The 17,809-nt window shown below is 50.1% G+C and overlaps 1 long non-coding RNA gene across 1 annotated transcript; it reads right to left on the bottom strand.

Moving 5' to 3' along the window:
• Window positions 1-12,156: 12,156 nt before the first annotated feature.
• On the bottom strand, window positions 12,157-15,032 carry LOC121018414 (uncharacterized). The gene is made up of 3 exons (XR_005785191.1): window positions 14,951-15,032; window positions 13,322-13,441; window positions 12,157-12,525 (listed from the first exon to the last, which is right to left on the bottom strand). It is a non-coding gene; the product is annotated as an uncharacterized LOC121018414 (long non-coding RNA).
• Window positions 15,033-17,809: the final 2,777 nt, after the last annotated feature.

Raw genomic sequence — 17,809 nt, 5'->3', positions numbered from 1 at the left:
TCAATCTCGTAAGGCCTTTTCAATTTTTGGAAATTATAAACAGTGTGAGACATAAATCTTTGTGCCCACGGTAATGTTTTCTTAGGATAAGAAGAGGGATTTTAGGGTTAACTTGTTTGTGCACCTTCAGTTGGTAATTTAAAAATGGATAAATACATTTGTGTTTACACAAATACACAGTACACAATACAATGTGTTGCCAGATTGTCTCCAGAAAAGTTGTGAGGTATACTTCTTTAGGTAGAATTAAAAAAATTTTTTTTGGTGAGATTTTTCATCCGTGCAAGGCACAGAGAATAACATTAAAAACACCTGCATACTCGCTCTCCAGTTTAAGAAGTAGAACTCCTCCACAGTTCTCTGAAGTGCCCTGCGTATCTCATTCCAGTGGTATCGCCCAACTCTTCTCTCCCAGCGGGCCAGTGGCTCTCTTGATCCATCAAAGATCCATCAAAGGGGGCCAGTGGGTGAATCTGTAGGATTCGTTCACTTGTAAGTGACAGACATTCTCCCCCACCCAAAAAAGGATGCATTGGTTCCTGCCCTTTGAATGCCCTGGGGCAGAACTTGCTAAGATGATGTCATCGGGGACCCCCTTTCTTCCCTTCCTGGGCCTTCTTTTCTCCCTGCTGGCTTCATTCCCACTTTCCACATGGTGCTGGCATGGCAGCCGCCACCTCCATGCCTGCGTTCTCTGGGTTCACATCCAACAGAAAAAAGTAGTGCATCTTCCCAGCAGCCCCCTCACAAAACCCGGCTTCACCCAGACTAGATTAGCCAGGGTGATGTGCCAATCCTGAGTATATCCAGCTCCCGCTATGGATTTGTCAGCTGGAATCCATCCGGCCCTTCTGACGCTCATCTGTGGTTTTTGCCTGTATTGGGTTATCAAACCCCAGGGGTGACTGCCTTATTGGTAATGTGGCCCCTGGCCACAGAGGAAGCAAGAATAACCGTTGCTAGCATCTTCTGAGTGCTATCGTGTGCTGGGCGCCTTGCCTCATTCAGTCTCCCCAACAAATCTGTGAGGTGGCTACGATGTCCGTTTTATCAGTGAGGAAAATAGAGGCTTAGAGAGGGTAGATGAGTGACCTGAGCTCGCATGGCTCGTGTGTGTCGAGACTGGGATCTAGCCCTCGGTCTACCTCACTCTCGTGTCCGGTGGAGACAGCATGCCATACCATCTCTTGCAAGACGCTTGTGTTTACCTCACAAGGCCGTTGGAAAATGTAACACGAAACCATTGTGTGAAGCGGAGCACTTCACAAACATTAGTTCGTTGAGCTCATTGATATGTCCTAAATTTACCTCCTTCAAGCCCCCGGGGAAGGAAGGGGACAGCTGGGTAACTGGCCCAGCAATGCTGAGTAAACAGATTAAGTAAGCGATGAGGGAGACAAGTTATTCCCTGAACGATTGTTTTCTTTATTTCCACAAATATGTCTTTGCAGAGATATCTACAATGGTTTAAAGTTTTAAGAAGAACCTAAGACACTTTCAGGGATTATTTACTCTGGGCAGAGTGCTGGGAGGAGCCAGTGTGATGGAAAGTAGGATTCCGAGTGGACAGGTCAGGTTTCCAGCCTGCCTCTGGCAGCTGTTGGCCCACCGTGTGGCTCGGAGCTGGCCCAGTCCCCTTGCTGGCCTCAGTTTCCCCGTTGGTTCAAGGTGGGGTTTGGACAGACATCCCCTATCCAAAAGCCCGTGACAGTTTTTCATCTGTAGAACAATTCCGGGGTGAGGGTGATGGGAGCCCAGGCTAACCAGGTGTCCTCCGGGAGAATCTCAGGAGGCCAAAAAAAAAAAAAATGCCTTCCACTGGCTGCACAGCGACCTCCTTGTGGGTTGTGGAGGAGCTGAGCAACGGGACCCTAGGGGTTTTCCTGTCTCTGGAAATATGTGACTTCGCTTATTCCCCAGCCAAAAGCTTCGTGACTCCTGCAAGGGGTTGCCTGGAGCGTCTGGCCAGGCTCCAGTTTGAATGTGAGGAACATAGGTCATTAGCAAGAGACTTTAATGTCCCGTAAACCGGCTTCCTGGAGTGGAGTGCTCACCCCAGTATAATCGAGCTGTTAGCAAGAAACCCAGCCCGTTTCCAGCCAGGAGAGACTAGTTCCATGGAAGGCTAAGGAGGGGTGCAGTGCCAGAGGTAGGAGGGGCTCTGGAACTGGGGTGGGGGGAGACTGCTAGTCCAGGCTCTGCCACGGACCCACGGACTGGAGCAAGCTCCCCTCCCTCTCTCTGGGCCTCATGGTCTTCATTTTCAAAATGAGGGGTGATGTTGGATGTCCTTTGGGACTTTCCAGCTCCGGCAAAAAACATATGAGGAGATTAAGTGAGCAGACTCAGGAACCACCTTGCCCGAATTCTGATGCAGCCTTGCCGCCCACAGTCTTTGCGTTCTTAGGTAATTCGTTTAAACCGCGCCTCTGTTTTCTCATCTGTGCAATGGGAATACTCACCGTATGCACCATGTGGGGTTTCCCATTTCAGACAGTGCCTGGCATAAAGTAAAGTAAGTGGCCTGTAGGTATAAAGAGTTACTGTGATCATCACCCATCCCACAGCAGGCGATGCCCTCCGTTTCGGAGACCACTGTGGGGCCCCGCGGTGCCGTGGGCTTCCTGTGCCAGTGGGAAGTTGACTTTACATCCCGTTCTGGCTGTTGAGGACCCCGTGGGGAGTGATGCCTCTCACTGAGGAAATCCCGGGGTGGGGGCAAAGTGTGAGAGTCAGAGGTCTCATGGCAGGGCAAAGGGGGGGGGCAAGAGAAAAGAAGGGAAGAGGAGGGGGGCTACTCTGCATAGTCAGGGCCCCGGGGCGGGGGGGGGGGGGAGTGGGCGCCAGGCACTCTTGGCTCCCAGTCCTGGCCGTGCCGCTTACTTGCCACGGGAGCCCTGGGCAAGTCTCTGGATTTGTCTGACCCTCTCGGCGCTCAGCTGTACGACGAAAGCAGAGTGCCCGGACCACGGGTCTGCGGAGGGTATGAATGAAACAACACAGCGACACAGTGTTGGCTCTCCCGGGGATGCCCGGCAAGTGTGAGCTGAATCTGAGTCAGAGGAACGGAGGATGCAGCTGGGGACAGCACCAGGGCACGTGGCTCAGTGCCCGTGAGGGTGCATGTAAGGGGTGCGTGTGTAAGAGAAGAGGAAGAGGAAAAGGAAAGGTATGCAGTTTCCTGAGGTTTGGGAGGGCCTTCCCTAATGACCTGTGAGAATCTCATTACCCTAAACACCACTGCTGTGGTCCAGGCCCACGCCCCTCCCACGGGGACATCCTCCCGTGGCCTCTTAACTGGCCTTCCTGCCTCCAGCCCGCATGCTGCTTTCCTTCTCCTTCACACTGTGATCCAGTCTTCTAGAATGATACTCCACTTAGTATAGTAATGGCTCCCCGTGGCCCCCAGGATGAATAACAAATCCCATGGCAGGGCTGTTTTCGGATTACCCCCCTATCGGTCTCCCATCTTCCCTTCTTCACCCCGCCCTGTGCCTCAAGACCCCGAGCCGTCCTGACTGTGCCAACAGAGCCTGCTTGCGTGCGTGTTTCCAGTTGGGTTCAACGCCCGAAGCTCCAGGCGGTGGGAGGGGAGGAGAGAGTGGTCAGAGCATTTACCTCCTGCTTCCTTCCTGCCAGGTTCCCATGGAGGGCTGTGCCCCTGGACCACAGGCCACAGCTCCTGCCACAGTCCTGTATACTCCTCTTGCCTCTTATCTCTTCAGGCTGCTGGTGCTGCTGCTTGCTAATCCATGACCCCTACAACATCTGTTATCAGTCTCCTAGTCCCTGCTCACACTTTGTGTGAAGTCCCTTTCTTAAGCTTTTCTTAAACCGTGCAGGCGAGCATGCCTCCTCTCTCCTGCTGGGACCCTGGCTTACGAGGCCCTGTGTGATCCCCCCCCCCCCCAACTGATCTCTTCCCTGGCCCCCTCTGTTATCACATGCACCAGCCTCCTTCTCACCCCGGGGCTTTCTGGCTCTGTTACCCCATATCTGTTTCTTCCGAGAAGTCTTCCTTGATACCCCCAGGCTCCGTCAGAACGAGCCCCTGTACGTCCCCCATCACGGCAGTATCATACTGTATACTGTCATTGTCTGTTTACTTGTCTCTCTTTCCTAACCGACCACGAACCCCCTGAGGGCAGAAACCCTGTCTTGCCCCCAGGGAGAGGGAAGTACTGTAAAGGCTGGGAACACAGACTCTGGAGCTAGCCTGCCCAGGTTCAGAGTCCAGCTCCTTATACCCTGGCCACGTCTGTGTAACCCAAGCAGGTCGCCTAACCCAATGCAGGGATACAGAAAATATATACCTACAGGCTTGCTATGAGAATTAAATTAGGTAATATATGTAAAACTAAGCTTTAAAAAAATATGTATTGACAAATGTAATATATGAAATGTAGTGTAGAATTGTTAACTAATTTGAGACATGGAATTAGTACCCAATAAATTATTGCGGTCAGCTTGTGACACAAAGCGTATGCTCAACAAATAGAGAATGAATGGATTCTTTCTTACAGGTAGGTCATTGCACAATACTGTACTTTCCTGTTGAGTTTTTACAGCAGCCTTATGAGGAAAAGAGGGTAGAAAAATTCTATCTCCACTTTGTAGAAGAGGACATTGACCTTGGAGGGACTTGCCCAGGGACCCACAATTGACCCAGAACTGAGCGGCAGGTGGAGCCTGGATGAGCAGATCCCGCGGGGCGCCTGCGCCTTCCCTCAGCTGCCACAGGCGGTGGGAAGGTCTGTGGGATTCAGCTCCGGCCAGTTCTGCCCCCCGGGAGAGGGGACGATGTAGGGTTGGTAGGGTCCAGGGGCTTTAGTGGCTTCAGCTTTGGTCGCTTTCCCTGAAAGTCTCTGAGTCACCTCTGGGATTTTCCAAGTTATCGGCTCCTGGAGGGTTAAAAAAAAAAAAAAAAGTCCATAGTGTTGCAAGTTCTGAAGCCAGCTGCATTTACATGTTCTGTTGGTCCAAGTGTTCATCTGGGGAATGTGGGATCTGAAGGGAGAAGTCAGGAAGGGAGACTCAGAAGGGCCTTTAATGTCCCAGTGAACAGCAGTAATAATAATTTATTCTATAAATCTTCTGTATTCCTAAGAACCCTGAGCGTTTATCGGTGTCACTGGGTGCACAGTCAGTTTCCTAATAACGCTTAGCACGCTGCCTGTGGTTAGTTGTGCAGGTGTCTTTTGCCCTTGTTGGTGGACACTCACATTCACCTCCCAAACCCCAGAACCTCAGTGCCTGATAGATCAGGGGAGCCCTACAAATGGCTGTGGAATGACTGGCTAAGTACGCAAACAGATCTAATGTTCTTGGTCCTCATACAACTCCATTTTACAGATAAGGAAACTGACGTTTTCAGACGTTCAGTGCCTTGACCAAGGTGGCACAGTTAATAAGGGGAAAGACGGGGAAATTCTTGAAATTCTTCCAGGAGTCCTCATGGTTTAATGGAGAGTAACCAGAGCATTCGGGTCACAGACATAGGTTCAGATTCACAATCTGCCAGCTGCCTGCTGTTTGATTTTGTATAAGTTACTCAACCTCTCTGAGCCTCAGGGGGCCGAAATGGTGACATGAGCATAGTAACAGTAAATATTCTAGCAAGCTGTTGTCAGGGTTCATGACCATAATGCATGCAAAGAGGGACTGGGGCATAGGTACGAAGGAAGAGCTCTGGGAATGTTGGTCACAGTTATTACTGTTCTTACTTGTCTTTCGTTTGCTATTTATTGTTATTCTTTTTTTTTTTTATTAAAAAAAATTTTTTTTAACGTTTATTTATTTTTGAGACAGAGAGAGACAAAGCATGAACGGGGGAGGGTCAGAGAGAGGGAGACACAATCTGAAACAGGCTCCAGGCTCTGAGCTGTCAGCACAGAGCCTGACGCGGACCTCACGCGGAACTCACGGACCGCGAGATCATGACCTGAGCCGAAGTCGGCTGCCCAACCGACCGAGCCACCCAGGCGCCCCTATTTATTGTTATTCTTATTAGTAGGTAAAAAATACTGCAGTATTTGTTACTTTTATTATTGAATATGTGTCTGGTATTCATTTGGTCTGCAACAAATTAGGTTTTTTTCCTTTCTCAAGCTTGGTCTGTTGCAGACTCTCCTATAACTGGTGTCCCAGGACTGATGTTTGCGAGCCCTGACTCTTGCACGTGTCAGGGGCATGGAATTTGGGGGTGAAGAAATGGAGGGTGATGGCCTCGTGATACATCCTCAGAACCCCATCACGCGAGCCCCTGGTCACCTACACTTTTCCTGCTGTGGCTGAGCGAGGTGGTGGCTACGTGAGCTATTTCAGGGACTTTCCAGGGATTCCTTGAAGCTTCTTCTCCCAAACACTCCTACATCCCACTCTTCCTCCCCACCCCCACCCCCCCGCCCACCCCCAGCCTCTCCCTAGTGACCGACAAAACTTTTTGGGTATCTTCTGAGATATTTTCCTTACAGAAAGACAGCCTAAGAGCCAGCTACTTAAACAACATTTACGTAAAACCCGACCAGGAGCCAGGTTGTCTCTCCCCACGTAGAGACTGTTCTGATGGGCCTCCATTGTTTCAGATTTAGAAACCTGGGAGACTCTCGCGGCCATTTTATGATTCAGAAGGGGAAACTGAGGTTGAGAGAGGCGAGTGATTTACCCCAGATCCCAGATCCCACACCAGTTAGGGGTAGGGTTAGAAAGAGATTCAGACGTTGGGACTCATTGTCAGTGAGGCAGTGTAAGGGGATGGGAAATGAGGACCAGCCTCAACTATCACCCGGTTCTAACATTTTTTTTTTTTTTTTTGAGAGAAAGAGACAGAGAGACTCTCAAGCAGATGCTGCCCGACACAGGGCTTGAACTCCTAAACCATGAGATCGTGACCTGAGCCGAAACCAAGAGTCCCGCGTAATGGACTGAGCCACCCGGGTGGCCCCCTAGCTCTTTTCACTGCATGTGTGCCCTTGGGCAAGCACTCCAGTCCTCTGAACCTCAGTCTTCTTACCTGTGAGATGAGCATAATTACACCTTTCTCACAAGAATGGTAGGAAGAATAAAGTAGATAATGGAGAGGAAGTCATCCTGCACAGTGCATGGCAGAAAATAAGTCCCTCTTTCCTCCTACCTGCCCTTTCCTTCCTGAAGCGAACAGAGGCATTAGAATCAGACAGTCCTGGGGGCAAATCCTCTGAGAACTTGGGAAAAGTGTTAACTTTCCTGGGTCTTGGCTTTTCTTAACTATGAAACGGCAACAGGAATGATCACGTTGAGGGTTCTTTGAAGAATTCAGAGAGATGATAGATGTAGCACAGGGTGCCCTTTTATTTTATTATTATTATTATTTTTTTTTTTTTTGAGACAGAGACAGACACAGCACGAGCAGGGGAGGGGCAGAGAGAGAAGGAGACACAGAATCCGAAGCAGGCTCCAGGCTCTGAGCTGTCAGCACAGAGCCTGATGTGTGGCTCGAACTCATGAGCCGTCAGATCATGACCTGAACCAAAGTTGGACGCTCAACTGACTGAGCCACCCAGGCACCCCTAGGATGCCCTTTCAGACGAAACTTTTATTTTTCTTTCCACCTGCCTCCAGGATTCCTTCCAGAGCATCACAGGCCAGGATCCCCTGGCCCCATGCTAAGATGGTGGGAGACTGTGAGTCTGTATGTGTCTGCCTCCTCCCCTGGGCACGGAGCAGTGAAGCCAGCTCTCTGCAGGCACAAGAGTTGGGGGTGGATGTGGGGGGTGCAGCCAGTAGAGATGATGGCTCTGGGGACAGCAGTCCTCCCTCCCAGCCCTCAGGCCACTTCAGGACACGGATCCCTTCAGGGGCATCCAACCCAAAGAGGGTCACTGCAGCAGCTTCCAAAGGGGGTGTTGGAGACCCGGACATGTAAATAACTCTGAGGAGACAGCCCCTTGGCACCCCTTCCTGGTCATCAGGAGTACACATTACGTTATTCAGAGAGACCCTGAGGTTTCAAACCACTTCATATTTAATCAGCAATCATGCTTCCTTCCAAAACCCATTCCAGGAAAAACATCAGTTTAGCTCTCGACAAGAAACAAAGCTTTCTGAAAACTTGCGCACATAGCCCGGGCCTTGAGGGACACACAGCCTCTTTTGAGTCAGAGGTGGTGCCAGCCTAGGACACTGTGGCCAAGGCAGTGCACGTTGGTCCAGTGTTTCAGGTGTCCTGAGTCCTGAGATGAGCTCATGGTACAGCAGGGCAGGGGGCTGATGAGCACATTAGACATAATTCTTTTTTTTTTTTTTTTTAATGTTCACTTACTGAGAGAGAGTGAGCATGAGCAGGGGAGAGGCAGAGAGAGAGGGAGAGAGAGAATCCCAAGCAAGTTTCACGCCCAACCCGAAGCCCAACACACGGCTTGATCCCGTGACCCTGGGATCATGACCTGAGCTGAGATCAAGAGCCACCCAGGCGCCCCTCATTAGACATAATTCTTACCCTCATAAACTCCACACACTCTGTGTTCCCACTGGGTATAATTGTACGAGCTATAGGCAAATTCAGCGGAACTTTGAGAATGTATAACCCGGAGGCTGGCTCTAGTTCAGACTGGGTGGGAGTTGCCTGCTCCTTTCTTTATGGTGGGAACCTGGGGATGAGTCCAGTCTTCAAAATCATTTGCAGATTTTAAGTCCATGCTATTTCTAGATGCCATGTCAGCCTCTATGGTGTAGCCACAGATCAAGAAGAAAGGAAGATGAGGCCGGAAAGAGTACCAACCCTCAAGCTGAGGTGCCGTTGACAAAAGCCCTGAACCTCACGGTGTTTTGGGGGCGTCCTCCTGTTTCCCGTGGAGAGGCATTCCCAGGGCCTCCCTGTTTTGCACCAGGAAGTGAGCTCAGAGACTCTGTGTTGCTTGGTTTTGAGCTCTGTCCCACATCTGCAAAACAGGGACAATAAGAGTCTCTGGCTCTGGGACGCCTGGGTGGCTCAGTCGGTTAGGCGGCCGACTTTTGATTTTGGCCCAGGTCATTATCTCGTGGTCCATGGGATCGAGCCCCACGTCGGGCTCTGCGCTGACAGTGCGGAAGCTGCTTGGGATTCCCTTTGTCCCTCTCTGTCTGGCGCGCCCCCCCCCCCCCCCCCCCCCCCCTTCTTTGGGAAAAAGAAAAAAGAAAAAAAAAAATCTCTGCTTTGCCGCCGTGTGGTGAGAATGCCTCTGGAATACCAAGGGGAAGTGCCCAGCACCAGCTCCCAGCTTGTAGTACCTGAGGGATGCTCGCCTGTCTCTTCCAGGAAACTTGTCCACACGAGACTGAGGCACTCTGTGGCACGGGCCGGGCTTCAGCTACGTATGTGTGATTCCTAGTCCAGGGCTCCCTGCCCCGCTGTACCATGAGCTCATCTCAGGATAAATGGTGGAAAATTCTAGCAGACCTTAACTTTATGCTTTGAATTTGAACTTCATTTGGGAGATATTAGGGATACGCTGAAGCTCTTTAAACTGAAAGTCATATGACAAAGCTGCTTTTGGATGTGGGGTGACCAGGGTAGATATGGGGGCTGAGGATACAATGAAAACTGGGGAGTAAGAATCTGTTTTATTTTGACTGTCCCACGCAGTTGGGTCTTGAGGAATAGCTACTCCCGAACTGGGGCAGGGCGAGGCTGGGAAGGACAGACTGGACAGGGGTCATCTCCCCCTGCAAAGCACTTAGTGGCTGCCTGTGTAATTTGAGCCCGGCTCTGATTTAATCTCTGTGGCCCATCAGCTGTGCCCACAGCATCTACCCCAGCATCCGCTTGCTACGATGTTGGCTGGCGATTATACCCTTCCACCCTTTGAAGAAGACGAGGGCTTCAGACGCCGAATTTAAATCGCTGCCATTCAAGGTCAAAGTGGTAATCGTTCTGCCGGTCACCCGTCAGGAATTATGTCATAGTTGTTCCTCTTGCCAGGAGCTTTCCAGATATTATCTCTCATTCTCCCAGCAACCCTGAATAATGGGTATTATTATTTATACTTTATGGAAAAGGAAAATGAAGCTCTGAGGTTAACAGTTTGCTAAAGGAAAGAAGTAGAAAATGATCCTAGCCTGCTCTGAGTGTGAAACTTACTGCTTTCTGCCCAACCGCCTTTTACAGATGATCCATTTTTCCAGATGAGGAAACTGAAGCTCAGAAAAGCTAGGTGAATTACCCAAGATCATGCAGCTGATAACAACAGCTAAGTAACAGCTAACTTTTATAGAGCGTGCTCTATGACCCCGGGCGGTGGGCTTAGGGCCTAATGTACATTCTCTCATTTAATCTACCTAACAGCCTGCCTTACATCACCAATAAATGCCAGAACTGGTATTTATGATCAGGTCTACCTCTGCTCAGAGCTTTCTTCTGCCCAGTTCTGCTCTAAGGAGACTGATGGGGGATTGATATAAATCCCAGGTTTTCAATGGAGGAAAGCTAATGTTGGCTAAGAAAACACCTAATCAGAATTTATGGGGTGAAGTTGTCATGAATGCAATTCCTGTCCATTTCTAAGTGATGGATGGAGGTCAGAGCACCAAGGATCGGGAATCTCTGGCCTCACGTAATGGACATTTGAGCGAAGGGCACCAGTCAGTCTCTGCGATGGATGAGCAGATAAAAGCCCCGAGACACCCGGGATGGCTGAGATGAGATGGATGAACGCAGGCTGCCTCTCTGGGATCTTTCTTTCCCAAGGAAGTTGATAGAAGATGTGTCAGGCTTCGCTCACTGCATTCCAGCCCAAAGGGTCAGCTGTCCAAAACCCGAGAGCGTCCCATACCCAGAGGTGAGGGGGCTGGGGAAGGGTGCTCACAGTCTCTGCCCCAGTCCTGGAGGCGAGGTGCTGTCTGCTCTGTCAGTACCGCAGACATTCCTGGGAGGTGAAAGGCAGTTCCACAGGCAGTCCTGGGAGCCCCTCCGAACCCCGGGAAGGCCCTGCTCATCCTGGCTGGCTCTCCCTTGAAACAATGATGGAAAATGCAGGGCCTGCTGTGAAGAGTGGTGGAGGCCGGAAGGCAGCAGCTGTATCAGGAGCCTGGTTTATTTTCTCCATGCAACCCCGGGAGAGTCATCACGTCATAGAGTTGGAAGGCTAATCAGAAAATTAGTGGACTTTGGTGGAGATTTTTGGAATTATAATGAGTGCTCGCAGATCCGCAGTTTCCTTTCTGTGCCCCAGTAGCCCAGTGAGGAGTGCATTGTTATTCTACCCATTTTAATAAACGAGGTGACCGAGGCCTCGTAAGGGCAAGTCATTTGTCCTTATGCCTTGGCTGCTAAGTAATGCAGCCGGGTCTCGTGTGCAGGGCTCCTCACTCTGGCTCACCTTTTTCCTGCAGTGTGACTTAGATATCACCTGGTTCAGCCTCTGACTGTTTCTACCAACTTTGCTTGAACATCCAACGTGGCCCGTTCTGGGGTCAGACAGTTATAACCGAGTGTTAAAAATAATACCATTTTTTGAGTCCCTGTTATTCTAAATAACCAAGAAGTATTCTAAATGTACAGTGACCCTCCGATGAGCCACACATGGTTTAAATTTGTGGGAATTGAGTTTCATAGAACACAAATGACTTGCTTAAGGTCACACAACCAGTAAGTGATGGAGCAGGAATTCAAACTCAAGTCCATCTTATGTCAAACCCAAGGCACCATATGTTCTCCTCATGTTGAATTACAGTCATCTCTTTTTTTTTTTTTTTTAAGTTTTTTTTTCAACGTTTATTTATTTTTGGGACAGAGAGAGACAGAGCATGAACGGGCGAGGGGCAGAGAGAGAGGGAGACACAGAATCGGAAACAGGCTCCAGGCTCTGAGCCATCAGCCCAGAGCCTGACGCGGGGCTCGAACTCACGGACCGCGAGATCGTGACCTGGCTGAAGTCGGACGCTTAACCGACTGCGCCACCCAGGCGCCCCGAATTACAGTCATCTCTAACTTCCATGTGGATGTTCTTTAAAAATTTTTTTTAATGTTTATTTATTATTGAGAGACAGAGAGACACAGAGTGTGAGCAGGGGAGGGGTAGAGAGAGGAGGAGACCCAGAATCCGAAGCAGGCTCCAGGCTCCGAGCCGTCAGCATAGAGCCCGACGTGGGGCTCGAACTCACGAGCTGTGAGATCATGACCTGAACCAAAGTCGGACGCTTAACTGTTGTCTGAGCCACCCAGGCGCCCCTTCCTTATAGACGTTATTGCTTGCTTTTGCATCAGGCAATTTGTCGTCCTGGCATGTGCTGGAAGAAATGTTTGCTTTCTAAGTCTTCTCTCCTCCAGGTCCAGAATTCCTGGTTCCTCCAGTGCTTTCTGATGAGATGTGACTGTCAGATGGTCCGCGCTCCTGTCATTCACATTGTATCAGGAAGCACAGAGTGGTAGAACAGGCATGGGGCTTGAGGCCTGAAGAAGTGGCCTCTGCTTTAGTTCTGGGTTTACAAGCTGTGTTTCATTACTTGCTTCTGGGATCCTTATCTACTCCAGGTGAATACTACCTAATTCTCAAGGTTGTTTCAAGAATACTGTGTAGGAAATTAAGGCAGTGATAGTCAATTACGAATTATAACAGACCTACAATTAAAAGCCATCCACAATAAAACAGAAAACAGAACTAACCCAAACGTTCACAGCAGAATGGTTAAATAGCAAAGGTACATCATGTCAATGGGATAATATGCAGCTATTAAAGTTTCTTTAAAAAAAAAAGCCTATGATAAAATGCTAATCAAATCAAGCAATATATGTCAGTTATACCTCAATTAAGCTAAAAACCAAAAGAAAACAAACAAGATATAAAACGTTATCTCTAGTATGATTTCCACTCAACATAAAGTAAGCCTGGAATAAAATACATCCCAACATTAATCATCGTTTCAACAATATCTTGAGATGATAGGCTAACAAACAGCACGCACGTGTGTAAATATGTATGTGTGTACATGTGTACATTCTTTACATTTTTCTGTTTTCCAAATTTTCTGCAATGCGCATGGTCATTTTGAAAAGCAACACAAAATATGGGGCTCAGAATGGGGCACAGTGAGCTCCCAGATAGGGCCTCAGTGGCCCAGAGATCAACTAGCACCTTTTCAAAACTATTTTGCTTTTCTGACTGTGCCAAAGTGCCATTTCAGCGGCTCTCCTCTGCTTACTCATCTCTTTTGGCATCACTATCTTGATTTGACTGGATTCAAAGAGGAAGCAAATACAACAGAGTAAAGCCAGTCTTTAGGAACTGCCTGGGCTCAGATTGCAAAAACGATATGCTGACATAGTCTTTAGAAGAAAACCACAGAATGAATCTCTTTAGCATCTCACCAAGAGAGCAGCAAGATGAGAAGTTGCCTCGTCACCTGCTCCTGGAGGGTTAGCTGTTTGGGGCATGCCAAGGCAGGTTGCCAGATGGATGAATCTTGCCTAAAATACCCAGTGGGTGACCTGGGGACAGTTAAGTCTTGTCAGGGTGGCTCCCTAAGTTATGTCTTCTTTGCCTGATAATAATAAAACTGATTGCCTCTAAGCAAAACATGGCTCCCACTTGCTGGGTAGGGCAGGAGGGGAAAGGTAAGGAAAAGAATGTTTTCTGGAGTTGCTTCAACTACAGATTCAGAGGAACAGCAGGAAGCGGAGCCCTTGGAGGGTGTTGGTGTGACTGGTTCTGAAAATAGCAGAACCTTAGCCTTCTTCCTGTCTTGCCATTGGAGTGACCACTGCCAAGGAATTTATTTTTTTTCTATTTACACAATGGAACTATGCAAGAAGAAAAGGAATGTAGATATTATGGGATGCAGGGTACATCCCATTTGTTGTTACCAAGGAGAAGGCATCAGGGTATTGCCAAGGACATCTAGGTGGCAAGGCGGGGTTAGAACTTTACGCCCTATTTAGGGGCGCCTGGGTGGCTTAGTCGGTTAAGCATCCAACTTCGGCTCAGGTCATGATCTCACAGTTCATGAGTTTGGGCCCCATGTCGGGCTCTGTGCTGACAGCTCAGAGCCTGGAGCCTGCTCCCGATTCTGTGTCTCCCCCCTTCTCTCTGCCCCTCTCCGGCTTGTGCTCTGTCTCTCTCTGTCAAAAATAAATAATAAACATTAAAAAAAAAAGAATTCTAGTTACATAATATTTTAAGAAAAAAATTTTTTTAACGTTTATTTTTGAGACAGAGAGAGACAGAGCACGAATGGGGGAGGGTCAGAGAGAGAAGGAGACACAGAATCCGAAACGGGCCCCAGGCTCTGAGCTGTCAGCACGGAGCCCGACGCGGGGCTCGAACCCACGAACCGTGAGATCATGACCTGAGCCAAAGTCGGACGCTTAACCGACTGAGCCACCCAGGTGCCCCTAGTTGCACAATATTAAATGAGGGACACTGAGAGGTCAGAGAGGTTCTGATTTGCCAAAAGACATGGTACCCCAAGTGAATTTCCATGCCTTGGGAGAGCTCACTCTACACCATTTATTGCTTTGTTCGTTCAACAAACTGTTTACCCATCCCTGTCCTCTTGTGCCAGGCAATGCATTTACAACATGATCAAGAAATGGTCGTAGCCTCCATATGGTCACAGTCTGGTCAGGGAGGCAGGCATTGACCCTGGTAGTAATAATTTAGCGTGATCAGTGCTGTAACTAGAAGCAGGCACCCGTGTGGGGGCATTGTACGGCAGGGTTCATTGGTCCTGGTGTGTGGGGTCACAGAGGGCAGAGAGGAGGCAGCTCTTGAACTGAAGCCTGAGTAAGTACACTTCAGAGAAAAGGAGGGGAAGGGCAGGGTAGGTAGAGGAAAAACCTGAGGGAAGGCCTAGAAGGGAATAGAACATGGCTGGCCCAGGGAAGAGCAGTTAGGCCGTGGGGAGGGGAGGCGGGGAAAGAGGTGTGGGCTGCAAAGGAGGCGCTTGCTTGCTCTCTGGAGACCTTTGCAAAAGGAGGAGAACAGGTTGTCATTCTTACCCTGCTGGGATTCAGCTTTTGTCCCTTGTCTGGGCCTCACTCTCTTTGATCCCAGCAAGGCCATTGTTTCCCGAGCACTGGCTTCTCTGCTTCCAGGGGGAAAATGTGGTCTTTGTTCTCCCGAGAGAGACTTTTCATCCCAGTCCTGCCCTGGTGGGGACCAGCCAGGGAGGGGCTCTGTGTGAGGAGCCAGTCCCTGGCAGCTGGGGGGACAAGGGCCGCCCCTGTCCCCGTTCCCCGCCTTGTGTGGGTTGCATAGAGCTCTCAGAATCTGCTTGCTCACTTGGTACAAATCCCGCTGTGTTGGGGGTGGAGAGGGAGTTCTGGGCAAACAGCTTCAGCTTCTTTATTTTGAAAAATTGCCTTTCTTAACGTTTTCAGCCTGATCTGAATAGGAAGCAAATGCAGCGAGGCCTGGTGAAAACCTGGGTTCGAATCCTAGTTCCCCCGTTTACTGGCTGTTGGCTGGGGGAAGACATTTCTGTCCCTGGGAGTCTTAGTAGCCGCTCTGAAAAATCAGGAAAACGATATTTACCCCACAGCATTGCCATGAGGTTTTATGCGCTCATTCAGTAGAATGTTAAGCGCTTACCGTGTGGCAGGTGCCAAAGAAATCTGGGGAAGGAGGGAGACTTGACCTACCCATCATGAAGCTTACCAGCAGGGAAGAGACTCAACACAGCCTTGTAAGTGTTGCCAGAAGAAATGTGGCTTGCCAAGGTGGTGTGTAACAGGACTTCGCTGAGTCTTGGGGCGGGGGGGGGGGTCACGAGAGGGGCCCCCAGAAAGGTGATGCTCATGCTGAGGTTTGCTGTGCATCCAGGGAGCCTGGGATGTGGGAGATGGTTGGTGAATGCTCACTCCCACCCCCTGCCTTGGATCACACCTCTCTCATCAACACCTACCAGGTTTCTGTGGGTTGACGAAACCCCCTCCCCTCTAGGGAGCTTACTCAGCTGAAAAGAAGTGGATGCTGGGGGCCGCTTCCAGTGGCCTGGAAATTGATGAAGACACATACTAGGGAAGGACCACAGGGCCAGGCGGGAGACTTCTCCATGCCTTAATGGGAAGTGCAGACGCCATGCTACTCAGAGTGGAGCTCTGGGCCCAGCTCACCAGGGTAGAGAAGGGGGGCAGCCTCCAGACCGCGGTGCTTTGTGAGGGGAAACAAACGGACCTGTAACTTGATCGAGGTGGCCAGGGAGGCTACAAGAGCTGTAAGGTTGAGGAAGACCTTTCAGAAGCATGTCAGGAGGTGGAGGCAGCTTCCTTTCTTCCAGCGAGGGGGTGTGCAGCACGGAGCTGCCCCTTGGAGTGGCCATGAACCCGGGGGCGTGGGTGGTGCTGCTTTGGGCACCTTTGGGCTGCAGTGCTCATCTGTATGGAGCACCTTCCATAGGCCAGGGACATTTACAGAGCGTGCGCGTTCATTAGTCCTTGCAGCAACCTGTCTGCTGGGGAGCATTTTTACCCCCGTTTGGCACATGAGAGAGCTGAGGCTCAGAGAAGTGAAGTAACTTGCCTGAGGTCACACAGCCAGTAAGTGGTGAAGTTGGGACTTAGGTCCAGTTTTGAATGTCTTCGAATCCATAGTTCTTCCACCGTATTATGCTGCCGGATAACTTGTTGGACAATATTTCCTTCTGAATTTTCTACATATAGTAATGATAAGAAGAATCCCCTTTATGTAATTCGTGTCACAAAGCAGGCGTGCAAATGATATTTCCCAGGGTCCTCGTTGCCCCGTCTCTGCGAGGTGCAGTGTTATCACATTCGGGAAGTTCAGCCAGGCAGGTGGCTCCCCCACTGTCCCGCAGCAGGGAAGCCACGGAGCTGGGGTGGGGGGATGCCAAACCCTGTGCACTCTCAACCGTTGTCTTGAGACTCACTTGGGCTCCTCAGGTATCCCCTGATATCCAGACCATCTCCAGATCCTTAAGATAAAAGCCCAAACACAAACGGTGTGTTTTTCTAACAAGCTCAAAGCCTTCACTTTGTTTCTAATGCTTGATAAAACCAGCAGCCCAAATCCCCTTTCCTGGGGCCCCTCCTGCCTAGAAAGGGCTGGCTGGCCATGTGTATTTTTCACAGGGGCTCCCACAAAGAATGTTGCATGTAACAGGAAACATGTGTCATTGGTGTTTGCTGGAGTGCTGCACCCCATGCCCTTTGCTTCGCAGCTGGTAGCCCCTTCTGCTGAAGCCCTAGGTGGAGGGGACCCCTAGAGAGATTCCCCCCCCCCCCCCAGAACAGCCCCTCCTGCTGGCAGAGCCGGGCACTGAGCTCACCCAGCCCTCTTGTCTCACCTCCCCACGGGAGCCCTTGCTCCCCTTGAGGCTCAGATGTCTCTGAGTTCAAGCTGGAAACGTGCATCATACGCACTCAATCCTATTGGCGGGGGGGGGGGGGGTAAAGTACAGAATGAACCCGGGCACAGACCATTCTGCCTTCTGTCTCCAGGCAGCCGGTGTGCCGTGATTTTTGTTGGAGGAGAGACTAAGTTCACTGTGATGGAGACCTTCATGTCAGTGTGTTTCTGGAGAACTCTGCAGCTTAAGGAAGGGTGTTAGTACTTTGTCCTTTCCCTTCTTAGAAGACAGGGTCACCTGAAGCACTGATTCTTGAACTTGGATGTGTATTAGAATCACCTGGCAGACTTAAGCACAGATGGTGCCCACCCCCCCACCCACCCCCGCCCCGCCCTGTCCTGGGGTTTCAGGTTCTGTGGGTTGGGTACAGCCCCATAAGAAGCACTTTTCTTTTTTAAGTTCATTTATTTATTTTGAGAGAGAGTTGGGTGGGGGGCAGAGAATGAGAGAGGGAATCCTAAGCTGGCTCTGTGCTCTCAGCACAGAGACT

The sequence above is a fragment of the Herpailurus yagouaroundi genome, unplaced genomic scaffold (assembly GCF_014898765.1).
Source record: "Herpailurus yagouaroundi ecotype Mexico unplaced genomic scaffold, PumYag 77, whole genome shotgun sequence".
NCBI classification, from domain to species: domain Eukaryota; kingdom Metazoa; phylum Chordata; class Mammalia; order Carnivora; family Felidae; genus Herpailurus; species Herpailurus yagouaroundi.
The sequence above is the reverse complement of the archived record's forward strand: the minus strand, read 5'-3'. Positions and strand labels throughout refer to the sequence as shown.